Below are 18,667 nucleotides of genomic sequence, written 5' to 3'. Positions count from 1 at the left end.
CGGCCCGGCCCCGGCACCTCCCGCTGCGCTGGGGCGGCCGGGGCTCCTGGGGCCCGGCGCTGCGGTGGGCGGGGGCAGCCTGCTCCGACGCCGGGGCGCTCGGAGGGTTTGCTCCCCTCCGAAACGTCCTGTCCCGGGCCGCCGCCTGGGAACGGGGCGCTGCCTGAGGGCCTGACCCGGCAGACCCCAGCGCATCCTGCCCTTCGGGGGGCACCGCCTTGCCCCGCTCCTTTCGCGGCCCTTACGCGGTGCGTTCCCCCCGCGGGTTTCCCTGCCCGGCCGTGCCGGGCGCTGCGCTCCAGCGGGAAACCTTGGAATGATCGGAAAAGGGCGGGACGGGCTGCCACAGCACGGCGGCAGAGCGGAGCCCGGGCACGCCGGGCGGGCAGAACAGATGTGCCCCCAGCTGTGCCCCCAGCTGTGCTGGCGGCATCCTGCCCTTCCCGGGGCAGCGGCAGGGACACGTTTGTCCCTGGGTCACTGCTGTGCTGTGACTGTGCACGTGTAAAGTATAAAGTGCAGTGGAATGGCATCAGTCTGAACTGCGTGTCGCAAATCTTTGCCCTTCAGAAACACAGGGCAGAATTCCCATCTGGGGCTGGCAGTTCTGAACAGGCAGGACAGAGCCATTGGCTGTAATGTAAACTCCCGAAAATTAGACTTGTAAGTCAACTAACTGGGGCAGTTCAACTTTAACATGTGATCTCATGTGAGATGTGCTGTAATGACTAAATTATAGATAACTTTTGTTCTCATACAGGAAACAAAAGCCAGTTTATATCTGCAGGTTTTTTCAAGCATAGTTTTTACTGGTTTGGTTTGGTTTGGTTTTAGTTTGTCTCTTCTGGGGGAATACTAGAATGCTTTAGTGGTGATTGGTTCATAAGTCATTTTTACAGTATGTAGTTTTTGAATTGTAGCTAACAAGATTAGAAAGGAAGAGATGAGCCTCCCTGTCCTTGTTGAAGTTTCAGGGTACACCACTTTGCTACTAGCAAGGTTCTCACTGTGTCAAGAGAAAGGATACAATCAACCCTGGAGTCTGAGTTTGGGCTAGCTCTTCAGTGAAGACCTTCTTCGAAACACACAAAACAAAAATATTCTCTTGCCAACATGGTTCTACTGTTGGTTTTCCCCTTACTTTTACATCATCTTTGTTTCTAGACACGTAGGTCTGAACTCCAGAAGCCCTATAATACAAACAACTGCCTGTTGACAGCAAGAATCCCGGATATGATCCTTGCCTGAATCATGACTGAAATTTGTAACATACCTTGAGATCACGTAGGGTGAAATTGTTGATATGTAGAATGGGTGCAGTTCTTTGAGAAATAATTTTTTTTTTCTTTTACAGCTGTACCAGTAGAGCTGGTTCACATAACAATTTACCTAAAATCAATATTCTTGAAAACTGAGAGACAATAATAAAAGTTTAGGCACAGTTAATTACTAGTGAACTCCTTCCTGTTAAAGTGGTTCATACACACATGTGTAAGAGTGTAGTTCATATCATTACATATTGAAATGCTTCCTGGGATGCTGGGCATATAGACAAGGCTGATGTTTTCTGACAATTAATCTGAGCAATTAGCTGATAGACATAATGAATTTAGTAATGAGATACTAAGGTTTCATTCCCATATTGACAAATCTGCCTTAATTTTTTCCTTCAACATTTTCCTTGGAGTTCTATGGCACTGAATAATGTAGTAACACATATTCACATTTCTCCATGCATTTTATTTTGTGTTTGTTCCAAATTCTAGTGTCTTGTAGAAGCTTTAAGAACGTGCAAAAAAAAAAAAAATTAGTTTACATTCATTTGAAATAATAGAAAAAATGAACACACACAAGTATCAATAAGAGGGGTCTTATTAAACAACTGCAATTAATTTCTTTATCAAAGCTTCATTCACTTCAAAAGTTCATTCACTCCCTGCAAAATTATATAGTTTTTCTCAGTGGACAATAGCTTTGTGTTTAGAGTTGATATACAAAAACAATTTTAAAACATTGGTTTTGATGGAAAAAAAGAGTTTAAAATATTTTTTAAAAATTGATATATTTTCCTTTCTCTTAAAATGCCTTTGGCTTTAAGTGCATGCCTGGAAGACTTTTAATAGAATATTTTCATTTTTCAGCCAGTTTCATCCTTGTCTCACTGACAAAAGTAGATGTGAGTTTTGATTTTCCATGAAGCGCATGTCACAAGAAATTTTTCATGAAAAATTGCAGAAGCAATTTCCAGCTGACTTTCCAGATATGTGAGATACTTTTCCCTGAGTATTCTGGGTGATGACAACAACATTTAAGGGGAAGAAGAGTCTTCCCAGGGTCAGAAAATATTGCAAGCAACAAAATTCTGTCTCCCTTTAGCAGTATAGCAGCTGCACAGTCAAGTGATAATTTAAATATATTTAGGTCACATATTCTAAAACTTAAATGCATTTTAGTTTAAAATATGATTTTCGGATTTGAAATGCTTATATTTTTATTTCTTGGAATTAGCTCTTATACTTATGGATACACTCTTACAGTATTTAAAGAAGAGGGAGCAATTGCATTTCTTCCTTCTGGAAAGCAGAAAGAGAGTGTATTATGAGAGTCCCAAGCAAACCACCTTTGCCCCTGTCCCAGAACAGGCTTGCAGATAATAAAAAGGAAATAAAAATGGGTGCAGCAGCACCCATCCCTCAGCCTGTCAGCTGCCATCAGTCTCCCTCTGGCACCAACGCACTGGACAAAGGTAAGAGAGGCAAGTCCTGCACACACTGAGCCTGAGCTGACACAAAGAGTTTTCCCACAGAAGGAGAATTCTGCAAAACACCTTTGAGTCAGCTGGCATTTAAAGTTATCACGAAACACAAAGCAGTTGAATTTTATGTGGGGTAAGAAAAACCACTTCTCATTGAGTTTTTACTAATAAGGGATGTTTTCGGAGCACAGTTAGAGTCTGAGCCAGAGGAAAGCCAGAAACAGGACTGGTACAATGGCGTTGCAAACAAACAGTACAATGTGTGTCAAGCTTAGGTCATTGCTGTCACTGCTCCCACCCCATTGCCAGTGTCTGTGACACTCTGATTTATAGTGGTCAAAGGGCAAAAATGAAGTGGTGGCAGTGGGAGGTAAGGGCAAGGAGGAAAGAAGAAAAAGGGGAGCTCAAGTCCTAGCAGAAATAGGAAGCTCCCATTTTGGAGACTGCCAGAACAGTGGTGTCCCACCCAGGACTGAGGTTTCTGCGCCCAGCAGCTCTCAGTGCAGGTCTTGCAGCCCACATCAGGGGGTGATTCACTTCCACTGTGACACTGAGTGCTGCCACTGAGTGTCCTGTTTGCTGCACTGGGGGATGTAAAGCAGCCACAACACAGAAATGAACAGTTTCCAAACAACTGTCTCCAGTGGGGACATTTTAGGCCTTTCAACATGAAATCAGTGACTGTACTGATTCTCTCAGATTCACACAACAGAAGATATAGGCATGCCTGTACATCTTCAGGCAGAATTTTAAGACTCAGGGCTTGAGCACTGTATGGCAGAAGCAGACCCACATCACTTGTACGTCTTCATTTAGCCTCTCCCACCACTGCCAGATTGCTTAGCATCCTTTTCACCATTGTGATTTTGGGTTTTTTACTTCATTAGACAGCTTAGCATCTTAATCAGAAAACATCTTGCTCCTAAAATCCATCCAGCTTGCTCACAATCATCATTAGTGGGCTTAATTTTTTGGAAATTCACCCCAGGGGTACCACTTTCCAGGTTGAACAACCATCATGGATCTTAACAGGAGTGTGTAATTTACATCACAGGGATTCATGGCAACATATGGGGAGCCTTATTAGAGCAAAGAGCAGAAGAAAAGTGATGGAATATCACAGTGAAAGCAAGAGATGAAAGAGAGAACAAATGCAACATGCATTGCACCAGGCAGTTACAATGGGGAACGTGCTAGCCATAGCAAGACTCTTTCCTTTTTTTATGCTTTCTTGTCCCTGCAGTACATCTGAGCCTACACTAATTCCTTTTTTTCATACACTTCTCACGTGCCTAGAATGTAAAAATAAAAATCCAACCCAGGTTTGGTGCCTAAGATATTTAAGGATGTGTTAAAATATTGAGATTGAATATTTTGATATGAAAGGGCTGATATGTTTATCATGCTGTCTGATCAATTTCACTGAGTAATTTGGAAAGGAGGGGAAGAGCCAGAGTTTTCACAGTAAAATACAGCTATGATGCTGTAAAGGAAATAAGTAACTGAACTCCCAGAACAACTCTGTTTGATCCTGAAAGGGATTCCTTGAATTTTGAATTGAGATGCTTCATGAATGAATGTGTGCTACATGTGTTAATATAAACTTTGCACTCAGAAAAAGGTTCTTACTGCTGCTTCTGTGGTGTACAAGTTAGATAAATGTTCTCACAGTGTTCCCCATAGACCTAGTCATAGCTTGCAGTTGTAAAGCTGCCTCTCGGTACTTGAAACACCCTTTACCAACCAACCAAACTCAAACACAGTCACTTCACCCAACACAGGGATGGGTCAGGGCACTTCTTAAATACTTTATGAATTTTATAGGCAACATTGCTGCAAACATCAGCATTTTTATCCACACAGTTTTCCTCTGTAAAGGTCCTGCTAGCCTAGTCTCATGTATAGTTAGCTTTGATCATAGAAAAGCCCTTTCATGTCATCTAAAGCTAAAACCTATAAAGGTTTAAAGCCATGCCTGATGTCTTAGGGAACTCCCAGCATTTGTGTGTCACCTCTTTGCTGTCTGCTTGCCTGGCAGATGCCTAAAACAATCAAGGCAAAGTTTTTGCTGTTGCTGTGCCAAGGCAGTGCATGTCTATCTGTGGGCCTAAGCAGGTGAGAGACAGTGCACACTTATGTTCCATGAATTCCACTGTGTATTCACACACAGGCAGGTTAGGAAGTACATGAAAAGTCACTGATTGTTGAACTTCTGACAGAGTATTGCCTGTTGTCTGTTACATATAATTTATATCATGGTAGTTTGGGTACTCACCTGGCAAATGTGAGAGACAATCTTCCCCTCCCAGATTTGCAGCAAACTCTCAAAACCAGATTTCTTGCTTCCCAGCACAGTAGTTATAATGTGGGTCTGTAGTTCATTGTCACTCAGATTCTGTTGTTGAAAACATGTATATTTTGCTTGTCTAATTAGAAATTTACTGAAGGCAATGGTTGGAAGATATTCATTCTATAATCTAGTGTGCATGCACCCAGGAATTTAATAGATGATTAGTTACTCTTGCAAAGTGGAAGGATTTATCAGAGAAGGTTGAAAAAGTCTCACCTTCAATGCTGTTTAAAGTGTTCACTGGAGATGTGCCTTCAAACCACGGAATGGTATCTGAAAACTTCATCTCTTCCACATACTTGCCGACATGCTGCTATAAGCTCTCCCGGTCTCATTTTCACTCATTTTGAGTGTAGAAATCAAACAACTAATGTTCATATTTGAAAATCCTAGTGATGCATAGGAACCAAACAACACTCAGAGCAGTCTTCAGACTTCTGAATGTCCTACCAGCTTATGCAGGTATTGCCCCATTCAGACACTGACTGCTAGAAATCCCATTCCCTATTAGTCTTATCCATTTTCTGTAGAGTTTATTAAATGTTTTACAGTAAGTGGTGAGTCACTAAACTCAAAATGTTTCTATTAAGACAGAAATTTTGTCACATTTTCCTTGAGAGAATGCCCATCATAGAGCTCTTTCTAAATGTAACTGAATAAATTTGTCCAACACTATGATGCACACAGCTCCTAATGTGTGAAGAAACCCAGCTGTCAAACACCAAAACACTGGAAATGTCACCAAAGAAGCACAGTATCAGAACTTGGAATGCATGGATATGTATAACATGTGAAGTCTGTCATCTTCTCTCTAAGGTTTTGATACCAAATTGGATGAGATCATGATATGTCTTTCACAAGGATTTCTTGTAGTCTCTCTAAAGATACAGCTAGCAGTCGTGTCTAAGGTTTTGATACCAAATAGGATGAGATCATATGTCTTTCACAAGGATTTCTTGTAGTCTCTCTAAAGATACAGCTAGCAGTCGTTCATTCTTTCTTATCAAGTGATTGTAAATTTAAGTTTCTGTCCTTATGAAATCTATGGAGAACTGACCAGTGTTTTACCTGAACTTCCTATGTATTAATTTGGGCCATGGTCTCTCAAGCAGGGTCATTAGCAAGTGAAGTCTGCATGTTACCTTTCCACAGAAGGAGCCGGTCCTTTTCATTGCTGAGATACCTTCTGGTTTTCTATGATTTTTCAGTGCTTAGAATCTTTCCCAGATCCTTAAGGATGTGGGTTTGTAGTTCAGTTCTTGATGGACATATGATAATTAAAGGAGAATGTTGGAATACAGGCTGTCCAAGGACTCCAAAATTGTTTTTTAACTGTTTAGGCACAAGAAATATGCAAATATAGGAGAACTGATAAATGTGCTTGTGTGTATCAATGCAGCTTTTTTGCTTCCCCTTTCTAAGTATTTTCAGGTCTCCTTCAGTTTGCTGATGCAAGAGCTCCTTTCAGAGTTTAGATGGGAAAATGAACTAATTTATCAAGACAGTTTTCCTGCCAAGGACAAACGTTTACATTTAATAGTCATCAGTCACTATACCTCTGAAAGTGTGGTGGTTTGTCCTGTCACTTTCTAAAGGACTCTGGTACAGTTCAGACATAAAAGGCAAATATCTTCCAAGCTCAAAAGGGAACCTGCACCCTGCCCTGTCTGTATGTACCGAGGAGTTAGATTGGCTGTGTCTCCTTAGCCTGGCTTTGGGAATCAGCACAGGCTATTGGCTGATAGCGGTTTCTAGCTATCCTGTCTGGCTAACAAGTGAGTTAAATAGTGTAGATGTTGTCAAATCATGTCTGGTTTAGTCTTGAGATCAGAGAATAAATCTGAGCTCACAAATGCGATTCTGAATCCTCACTACAAATTTAATTAATTGTCTGTTTGACCTTCTCTAGGTATTCATCATGACATGCAACAGTTCTATGTATAGGCTAAGTGTGAGTTTGAGTCTATTTAATAATTTTCAGCTTTGGTTTAGGGAGATGAGTAATTTTCTGTTACCCTATAGAGTTGTGTTTTAACTAAGCTGGGCAACATCTGTGTTGCAAGTGGGTTCTCTGACACAGTTGTTTACGTGGTGAAATCGAGCCTTGTCTTGCCCTTTGCATTTCAGAGTGCTTCTAAATGCACCCCACCATGACCTGAGTTCCACATAACAACAGAACAATATTCACAATACTCTTGCGATGACCTGACTACAAATTCTTGATGTACATGTATTTATCTTGAAAGTCAAAACAGATTTCTTCTAATCTGATTGACTCCCAAAGATTAAATAACATCTTGGATAAAGACAGCAAAATAGCTTAGCAGTTCTGTATCATTACATCAATTCCAAAGCTATACAAAACAAATAAGCATAAGCTCCAGTATTCAAGCTTCATTAGGTTTATGTTGCACAGCTACATTAAACAAAATTACAGATTCAGTAAGATCTTACCATGCTGATGCAGCAGCTGCTCCAGACAGGATCACACAGTTATTCTAATTTGCAGGTTTTTCTAGGAAACAATAGTCCAGACCACTTCCATGAACAGGTCCACCCCTGCCCTGCAAACTTTAAGTCAGGTGCTAGCAAGATGCTAAATCCCAGCTGAAAAAGCAGATTCAATGAGCAGAAAAGGGCTGGAGATTTTAATCATTCATCCCATATGACTATTCAGTGTCCATCCAGTAATTTACCTGTCAGAAAATGTTTTTCTACCAATTTCTTGTTATTTTCCTTTTTAACAAGTACAGCTGGTACAGACATCTAATTTATAGCACCCTCTCTATAAACTAACCTATATAAGTTTCTATATAAGTTTAAGTCTTTCTAAGACAACTTTTAAAGACAAATATAAAAGGAAAAGCTTCCTGGATTTCTGAAGTAAATGCCAGGGCCATTTGGGCTTTACTGAGCCTGAGCTGTGAAGGGGTGGACTAAACCAAGGGATGGGTTGTGACCTGATCAGTGTGAGGGGTCAGGGAGGGAAGGTGAGCACTCATTTCCACACTGCCTTTGCTTTGGAGCCTCCAGTCACCCTTCTCCAAACAGGCAAGTCCCCTGGGTGCTGCTCAGCAAGGTTCCACCCCCAGAGCCACTCCAAAGGGATACATGGAGACCGCTCCCCCAGGTCTGCTTCCTTCTGTCCTCGGTCTCCTTCAGCCAAGACCCTCAGGCAATGAGACAAATAAGGCAAAAACATTAATAGTTGATCATATGATATTTTTGAACACCTATTTAATTCCCATTTTTAATGTGATCCATTAATTTAGTTTTTCTATATAGATTTCAGGCTTCTGTTTTGTGTATTTAACTTTTCTGTAAATTGCCTACAGCATTGTTAAGCATAAAATAAAAGAGTTCTAGCAATATTAAAATTAACTGATATACAAATAAATCTGATATGCTATTTACTTAAGGTCTAAAGTACTTATTTATCCCCACTGAAAATGAGACTTCACTGGAGAGAAAAACAACTTCAGTTTATAGTTCTTTGGCTTTGAATAGTGAGTGTCTATTATTTTAATACCAGCTGAACATAGAGGGAGCCTGTAATGTAAGCCTATAGAACTCATTTTTTGTTCTTAAAGAGTAACTGCAGATAGTATTTTAGATTTTGTTTTTAGATTAGTATTTTAGATTTTAGAATTGCAGATAATATTTTAAATTTCTCCTAGAAAATTGCTTCCATTACCCCATCTGCTAAACACACCAAAAAAAGCCCCTCCCCCCCTTAAAAACACCTTTAAAATATTTTCATGATTATACTGTTGTGGGGTTTTTTTCTCTTTCACATGAGATCAACTCAGCTGGTTAGAACATGGTGCTAATAACACCAAAGTTGTGGGTTCAATCCCTATATGAGTCATTCACCTAAGAGTTGGAATCAGTGATTCTTCTGCGTCCATTCCAATTCAGAATAGTCTGTGATTCTGTGAAAGTATTTGATTATTCTATTGTCCTGTTCAGGATCTGTGTCAAAATTTTTGTTAAAGGGAAGAAAATAAGGATTAGCACACAAACTCAAGTCATGCAGTATGTTGTAGAATAAAAGTTAGTTGAAATACTTGTTCCTTTGGTTTAAGACTGGTACTAAGTAATGAATGAACAGATAATCTGGTAATTCAGATTAGCATTTCTGGAATTAATTCTGGATTACCAGGAAAAAAATATTTCCAAAACACCATAATTACTAAGTTTTCTAATCCGGGCGTTTATGCACTGTGTGCGGTTCTCCCAGTAACCCCAAATACAGAACAAATTTGATCCATCCAGTTTTTTAGTGTTGAGCATTCAACCCAGACTGAACTAAAGCTGTTTCCCAGGAGGTGAGAGCTGTGTGCAGCCAGGCCTGGAGCACAGGGTCACACAAGACAGGAGTCTCCTCTTGGCCTTCCTGGTGCCCCTGTGCAGGGTGCTGGCCCTCAGCGCCAGGCATGGCCAGCCCTGCCTCGTGGTGAGGGATGACAGAGCAGTGCTTGGGTTAGCACGTCTCTTGTCCTGAGCTAAACCCATCTGAGGCTGGAGGAGCAAAGCCCAGCCATTGCAGATGTTTTGTGGAATGGGGGCAGTTCTCCAAGGGGAAAAGCAGGACCCTGCATCCACCAGAGCCCCTGCAATCCCAGCACTGGCCCTGGCTTCATGTGTTTCCCGTGGCGCCTGGAACTGACCCTTATCTGATTTCAGCAGAGACAACATTTGCTGAACCATTTGTGAGTCACTTGACACTTGCACAGACTTGTTGAGAATCCAAAGTCATCTGCCAGACCACAGTGTTCCTGGCTTTTCTTTCCTTCCTTCGTGAGACTGCTGCTTCAGCCAACTGAAATTATGTGAGCATGGCAGAGGTGAAGAGATAGGCCAAGATGGTAGAAAATAATTGTGTTTTTGTAGGTTTTGTTGCAAAAATGAAGGCTTTCTATGTATCAGTGAAGCTATAAACAGCTCTAGTTCCCACTGGCTTCAGTCAGAGATAAGGACATGAAGCATCAGGCAAGTTTGTTTGCTCAGAGATACAATCACTCAAGAAATAAAAATAACTTGCATCCTGTCAAGTTAGTCAAAGACGTCAATGCTCAATGAACCTTTACAAAGGCTTTTGAAAGGAGATGAATAGTGTAAAGAGCTTAACTTATTACTCAACTAATTATATTTTATTTTTAAATAATTTAAAGTGAATTAATAAGTAAAATATAATTTAATATTTATTTAACCTTTTTAGAAGCTTAAAAGTACTGTAGACAAAATATGCACGCATTAGTTTGCTGTTGTCTTATTTGAGAGGTTTATGTTTTGTTAATACTGTCTAGGCATTCCTAACACTGAATATGTAAATGAATACAACATCAGAGTGTGAGGTTGCATCTCTGAGCTTCAGTGTCAGAGCTTTGCCTTTTATGCTCCTATACAATTCTTTGAAAAGGCTGACATTATGCATTGGTCACTAAGTTGCCTTGTTATGTTTTAAAGGATTTTAGAGGTCGAAAAAGGATGATTAGCAAGGATATCAGCTATCAAAATCAACTTCCAACTCCATACTGCTCTACAGAGCAAGGAGAAAAAAACCCCCACAAAATCTTTCCTTTTCTAGACAAGAAATAGAGATAATAGGCAATGTTTTCAATGAACACTCAAATCTTTTTACACATATTTTTAAATGGTGGCACTTCCAAATCCTTCTGCTAGCAGAGCCATTACCTAGTAAGGGTCTTGTGTTTCTATCTGGTGAGTATAAATACAGTACAACTACAGCTCATCCCCTGGAAGGCACTTTGTGAAGGCTGTGGTCTACATCTGCCTCTCCCGCACCTTCCTATCAGGGCTCACCACCCTCCAAAGCCAGCACTGACCTCTTCAGTGAAGAATGCATTTTCCTCCATATGATTATGAATTTTCCTTCTGTTGGAAACTGGAGTGCCATTTATATGAACAATATTTGTCCTGCTTCATGCTGATGGTTTAACTAACCCTAGTGTACAGCGCACAGGTTTGAAGCCTGGCCCCACAGCATGGAGCTCTTTGTGGCTCAACACGAGAAAGGATAGCAAAGCACATGGAAATGGTTGGGGCTGTGTTCTCTAGTACAGCAGCAGCAGCAAGGGTTTGCATTCTTTGCCAGCAAGGCACAGCTGAGTTGCTCAGTGGAGGTCTGCGTGGCTAGAGGTAATGAGTATTAGATTACTGGCAAAGTCATTGGACTAAAGCTTTGCTGTGGGGAAGGCTGAAATGCATTTACCTACATAATGTGGTTGGTATTTTATCTTAGTGCACACAAGGCCCGCTGTCCATCTTTTCCACTCCCTTCTCCCTCAGCTCTTCCCCTCTGTTATCATTCTTCCTCACTTCCCACTGTCTCTCCCCCACTGCTGTCTTTGGCCAAGCATTCAGCAGCCTGCAGGGGAGGTGGCCTCTCTAATCACATTTGTGCTAATTGGGGCCTGATGAGAGGCATTTGCTTTCCTCTCGGTGCTGATGGCTCCCCAGCTGGGGCCCTGGCTGGCTCTGCTCTTTCCCTGTGTCTTGGCTGTTCCAGGAGGACAGCAGATGATCCCTGCTCCGCCACAGAGAACAGCTGGCTGCTGTCCCTGCCGTGTCTCAAACCAGCTTGTGCGCCGTGCCACAGAGCCAGGACACTTGGAGTCCTCCACCGGCATCCTGCTCCTCAGGAAGAGCCCCATGCTGCAAAACCATCATTTTCTCTCACAGTAAAAACTAAAACAATTGTGTCCTGGTCTCAGTGTTTAAAGCAGGAACCCTCCAAGGACAGATAGCATCTCTATTGAAAAATGCACACACATAAGTGCAAAGATTGCTGTGAAAATGTGTTGATTTTTAATTTTTTTAAAATAGTAATTAACATAGCTTCTGAAGAGAGCCATATCTGATGGCTAAGGGCAAGGCAGGACCTCATGCACAGAGAGCTCAGTTACAGGGGTAACCCACTAGAGTTTCTATATCAGTTTTTATTCAGTTCAGTCGTGGGATTTTCTGCCCAGTCTCCTGATCATCTCCTTTTACTGCACCTTGGTTTGTACTTCTGTGTGATGTCAGATATCCTGGATGGGACCCTATTTGATAGAAGTACCAGAGCACCCTACATCCCCGTTATGGGCAGGCAGTCAATGGGGATGGTGCAGCCTGGCTAGCAGGCTGGTGGATGTGCTTCCCTTGGGCTGTGCTTCTGCTGCCTCACCCACATGTCCCCCAGAGCAGCCAGCTCTGGCATGACTGTGCCCAAGATGGTAACAAGGACCTGACCTCCAGCCTCCTGTTCCTGATGGCCCAACAGAGCTTGTGCCCCTTTTCCTGGCTGTGGACACGTGTTTCTGTGTGTGTACTGCCAAGGGAGAGCGTCCTCAGGGCCCTTCCAGAGGCTGCAGCAGCAGTATTCTGCTGGAAGCAGGATGCTGCCAGGGACTCCACGCTCCCTATAGCTGCAATCCAGTTCATCCTCCGGGTGGTTTCTTCACTCCTGTTGATTAGATAATTCTTTCCTGGGGCCAGATCTAGTTTAAAAACAATCTACGGGAAATTTTGACTTCATTGTAAGAAGTCACTGAAGTTTGGTGGTTTTTTTTGTTTTTGTTTTTTTTTTTGTTTTTTTTTTTTTTTTTTTTTTTTTTTTTTTTTTTTTTTTTTTTTTTTTGCTTACAAGCAGAAGAATGCTAAATTGATGGCCTTTAGTTTGTAGAGCAGGTTCTGGCCATTTGGTCTGTGGCAACTGAGGACACTCACAGAGACCCTGACAGCTCCACCTTAAATAGGGCCTAATGGCAGCTTTCTTACAAGCCAGCAGAAACAATGAGTTTTTGTCAAGTACAAGTTTTTCTGAGCATGGGGGTGGGAAAAGAAAAATGGTAAAAGAGACAAAACTGTTACTTGAATTTTTTTAATCTTGAAATATTGCAAGTGGCTTTAATCACTGTATCACTTAACTGCATCAAAGAAACTGAGGTTAGGAGAAGGCACTGAACACTCCTTCTGAACAATGTTTCCTTTGAGCTGTTTATCCAGGCAGTGTTCTGCTGGAATGCAACCAGCAGAAATAGTATCTGACTTCTGCAAAGACCACCTAAGGTGCATTTCTGTTGTCAAGGCAGATAGTAAACTAGCTCTTTCTGATCAGGAGCTGTGTGTTTCACCTTAAACCTTCAAAACCTGGCCTGTTATCTGAGGGGAGAAACCATCACTTAGTCCACTTTGTCCACTTCTCCATTGTGCCTGCAGTAAGCCTTCCACTCAGGAGAGTTTGAAGTCCTATGATCAATACATTTTTAATAACATACTGTGTATCCATATGCACTGACACTGTGGCTGGATTCCTTTCACCTTACAGTACCAGTGGGGTTCAGCAAAGGACAACATGTGTCCCCATGAGTGTCCCCATGTAGGTGCCATGAGCCTAAACTGTGGAGGTCTAGTCAATCACTCGACTTGTTGTGTGGGTCTCCCTAAAGCCCACCTAAGTTCAGATGCTTAGATGCAGACTTCTGTATCATTTGAGCTGCCTGAGTGTTGACCCATGGGATGTCCAGCTGCTACCTGGCAGGAAATTGGTGCTCTCCAGGATATGTGCCATGTTTGATGGCACCATGATGCCACTTTATGCATCCTATTGTGACTCAAATGACACCAGATGCCTTTGCATAGGGAGCTCAGTTTCCTTGTAACAGCAGCATGACGGACTTCTATATTCTAACTGGTCCTTCTGTGTTTCCTCTCTGTTCCCCTGTTGCTTGCTGGTGACACCTCTTTCATTTCAGGATGAAGTGTGTCTAGTCTAATACTTCTTTTACTGCATCAGGACCACCAAGGTCACAAGCTTCCATGCTAATTGCTGCAGCTTTTCCTGGGAATATGTCTGCTCTAGGAGAGAGCAGCCTGCAGAGGATGATGGGTGGAGCTCAGGTGTTGTGTGGAAAAAGCTCTTGAGTCACAGCCTGTTCCCACACCACTGCTCCTGTCATCTGACTACACTTTGCCCTTTGGTCAGGACTTCTGGCAGTTTTGCAATATGTCCTTGGCTGATACTGTGGCCAAGGTCACCCAGGGTGTGGCATGGGCAGAAGTAGGGCACTCCTGCCTTAATTTCCAAAGAAACAATGTTCAGAGAAGGTAAATTTCAACAAACAACCATAATGACAATATGGTAGCTGTTGTTTGGATTTTTTGTTTTGTTTTGTTTTATTTTGTTTTGTTTTGTTCTATACTAGATTATCCTGAGTTTAAAACAGAAGCACTGACAATTACACAGTCTTGCAGCCTGTGTACTATGTCAATATTAAAATAATCATCTACACTTTTCCCTACCACATATTTTCAGCTATGGCTGACCAGCTTGGAAATTATTTAGAATGTTTTTTGCTCTAAGGGTATGCCTGCACGGGAAAGGTATTCTATAGAAAATCAAGACAAGAATTTGGAGTGCCAGTATCAACATAAGGGTTTCTCCATTTGAACAGCTTTGTTTCCTTTCCTGGTCACATCTGAAGTGATGGTTAGTGGTACCTTGATCTCCCTGTCCATGCTTTGTTGGGGCAGACATGGAACAATTTCTGTTCTGGAAGTCAAGTAACTATTGCTGCAGCATTGAGCATGAACTGAGGTGCTGACCTGTGCTGACATGCCCTGTGAACTTTGAGCACATTGACTTCATTAATTTCCAAAATTCTCTAAACGAGACAAAGAACTTTTTGAACACATTGTTGACCTAAGAGTCAGCACAATGCATCATTCTGTACCATCTTCTTATAAAGAGAGGTCCTAGGACGAGATATTCAGACTCTATGTTTCTGGAAGACCCCTGTCACTCTGCTTAGCTGTCAGTGAGATAAAAAACTATTTGCATAAAAAAACTCCCTAACAACTGCAGTTGGGGAATTGTAAAAGATCACACTCTTCCTGGGAACACCAAGAAGACACTTCAGTGGCTGCATCATAAAAATGAAGGGGTTGAGGACTCCTATCTCAACTTTGTTCATAACCAATTCATCCACAACCAGCTGTTTGCAGATGTGAAAAATGACTTGAGATACTAGTTTTTCTTTGTGAGACCCTGATGGTGGATCTAAGGGAGCAGTTTGTGCTCCTGTGCCTTGGCTTGTGGAAGGCTTAGAATCCAAATCTTGCTGTTTATTCTGGTTATACATTTAGATAATGCCCTGGCAGTACACATGGGACTCAGTCTTCTGTCTGCGTCCACTGTCAATTTCTGCCTTCTGGTGAAAGGCTTTTTTTTCCCAGCTGCTTACTCAGTTTGTTGATGAGACAGGTTGAAGAGGAGAAGCCACCTTGGATCCAGCAGGGCTGCTCATGCAGCGAGCATCTTCTGCCTGTTTTTGGTTTGCTCATATATCTAATAGGGCTGGGCTCTAATAGATAGATAGATAAAAGATATATTGCAGTTGCCTGCTTACACTAGGTGTGCATACAGTAAATGATTATTTTACATTTGGCCTTAAGCTCAGCCTTTTTTTCCCCAGGCTAATGTGGTTGCTTGTACTCCCAAAACTCTTTCAGAAGCCCACATCATACAGACTACAATATCTTATAAGTTATGTAGAATACATTACATCTTGCTTCCTTGAGCTACTATTTTGTTTCCACCTTCACAATTTCTCTATTTTGTCCATCCTGAGAAATTGTATATTTTAACAACAAACAAATCAACAAAAATACAAAACCACAATCAAAAAAAGAGCTGATGCTTTATGTTTGGCTACTTGTTCAGCTGAGTTTCAAAATGAAGTGCTAATGGTCCCAAAGCGCCATCAGAATAGTGCGGGGGAGTTTTTTTCCACATACTGTTCCATTTTCAATTCTTCATAGTTCTTTGAATTTAGGTCTACTGGTTGAGATAATCCCATGGAAAAGGAGGATCTTTGGATAGTAAAAAGCACAGGTAATTAATGTCTGTAAGGACATCCTGAGTGAGTATACACAAGAAAGTAAAGAGTGCCAGGAGTGTCAGTTTGCTAATTGTGGCCAGGGTTATTAATGACATTCTTTGGGCAGTTAATTACTCTTTTCTTTAGCTGAAGCCTAACTAGATGATAAGACCACCAGGACTCCATTTATTATTCTTCCTACATACGAAGGCAATATGTGCTTTTAAACAGTGTGCAGACACATATAAATCAGCTAATGATGTCAGATTTTTATGGATATTTTCCAGTTTCTCCTTGAATATGCTGAAAAATTGATGAAAAATGTCACCCATAATTAAGTAGGATGGAAACTAGGGTGTTTTCTCTGCCAAATTCATAGGTGAGGTATATAATGGTGGTGTAAGGTTCACATAAGTGACCTGCTGTGTGAAAACAGGAGGGTTAATTTAGTGAATACAGGAGAAGGGTGTGTTGTCGCAGCAGATGAAAATGGGTGTATTAAAATCATATGAAGGACAATACTTGGTGACACCAAAATCCAAGTGTCCCAGTATTCTCTCACTGGTAGGGTCCCATCATGGATGGTTAACACACTCAGGAACATGGCTCAGGAATTCTGCCATGTGTCTGTGTCCCTCTGTTATAAGCACACTTTTTTTCATTAAGGTATAGGCTGTCTGTATTGTGCTTCTCCTTAACTGTCTCAGGCTGTGCTCATCATGCCTCTTGCTCTAGACTATCTGGAGGAATACTTTTAAATGAAATTTTCAGAAATTCTCCTGAACTGCACTCATAAGCAAAATTAAAATAGAAGTGGGAGAAATCCCAGTGTAAGAGCAGATGAGAAACATGTGATAACGTCGAAGGCAGAGACTTTTCTTTTTAAGAAAAGTCTGAAAGAATGGGCATTAAGATTGCAGGAGGCAAGGTCTTCAAGCAGTGGAATGCAGGACATCAGGGGTTTGACATTAAGATAGAATTCCACCAAAATCTGGCACTTATGATGAGATGTCTTAGCCTGGAGCTTTAGTGAAACGTATTAGTAGAGCATGAAATCTCTATGGCAGAGGTAACATCTGTGTTTATTGGCTGTTTTCTATGGCTAACTTTGTGAGTCTGTGGTACTTTTAACTAACCCATCACTCATTTTTGGGATGTGACTGAGTAACAGACAGTGAGATTGTTGTAGAAGTTTACCAACAATTCATAAAGGAAAGGAGCGGCAGAAGCAAGACATTAAAATAATAACCTAGCTGCTGTTTATTTAATACATCTACAAACAGTGCAAATTAGAAAATATCAATGTGTTACTTCTGCAATGACATCAGGGTCATAAAAGTTGAAGGATTATATGAAACTAGAAGTAACTTTGAGGATGGTAAATGGAACAGTAACAGTGTAGCAGATACCATAATCTTAATCTTTCAACTTCTAAATTGCCTGAAATCATCAGTTTATATGCCTCTTGGATAAAAAACTAGCTCTGTGACAACAGAAGGTACCATTACATCATGTTCAGTGTTTCTCAGGCTCTATACAGAGTACCCATTTGTGCCAATGCACAATGATGCAAAGGCTGAGGAGCCACTGTCTTCCTGCTACTGTCTTTTACTTGTCACCTGTAGCACTTCTTCACCCTCCAGAAGTGATACCATTACACAGGGAGAAAAAGGTGTTTTTACCCACTAAATCAAACTAGCCTATTCTAAATTATATAGGATTTTTTATTTAGAGGCTACAGGAACATTTATAATCTCTGCACTCATCTGAGTGTGGGAAATGTCTCCAGATCCACCTCTCTGGTTGGTGGGGTCTCCAAAGCGAATCGTGCTAGGAGGAATATGGTTCTTTTTTGTGCTTTCTAGTTTCTGGTTTTCTTCTGCTTAGTGGGGTATAACTTTCTGACACACATTTGGGGTTTGGTGTTATATTTAAAAATCAGACTTCAAGGTCAACTGAAAATTCTCACTGCTAAAAGGAGGTTTTTTTGCACATTGGCACACCAGATGCATTGCTCTCCCACACACAAGAAATTATACTCTCACTTAAATGAGTGTGCATGCTCCAGATGTAATAGCTGTCCCCGAAAATAACAAATGCACTTAAAATATGTCTTGAGTATGGTCTCATTGACTTCAGCAGGGAGGTTCATGTGATTGAAATTAAACAGGTATAGGCACTTTCGCAGGTTGCTGTCATCAGGACATCATTACGTGCCCCCAGGAACTCTACTGCTCAGTGAGATCAGCTTTCTTTTGCATGAATAAATAAAAGTTTCAGGATTAAAAAATGTTTTTAAGAAGGAGAAGGGAGAGTGACATGGCAGGAAACAGATTTTGCACCTTGACTGACAGACGCTGGAGTGTGAAGAGTGCTGGCAGGGCCTGTTACAGGGGCTCCAGGGCTGCAGTGCTGGCACGGAGCTGCTGCTCTGGTTCTGTTTCAGAAGGTCCTGCAGAGCTCTGTGAGCACAGACAGCATTGCCTGGCCCGGGGTTGAGGCAGCCTGCACAACTTATTGGTAACCAGGGCTGCAGTGGTCCTGGACCTGGCTTCTGTTTTGTTGGCACCTTTACTTTTGAATAGAAGTTTCAGAAGCCTGGGATTTAGCTCTGTCCTGACTTACAAAATGTAGCATCCTTGCCTTTGATGATTTCTCTACTCTGTATTGTGCATT

Source organism: Pyrgilauda ruficollis, unplaced genomic scaffold (genome assembly GCF_017590135.1).
Source record: "Pyrgilauda ruficollis isolate IOZ18807 unplaced genomic scaffold, ASM1759013v1 scaffold40, whole genome shotgun sequence".
NCBI classification, from domain to species: domain Eukaryota; kingdom Metazoa; phylum Chordata; class Aves; order Passeriformes; family Passeridae; genus Pyrgilauda; species Pyrgilauda ruficollis.
The sequence above is the reverse complement of the archived record's forward strand: the minus strand, read 5'-3'. Positions refer to the sequence as shown.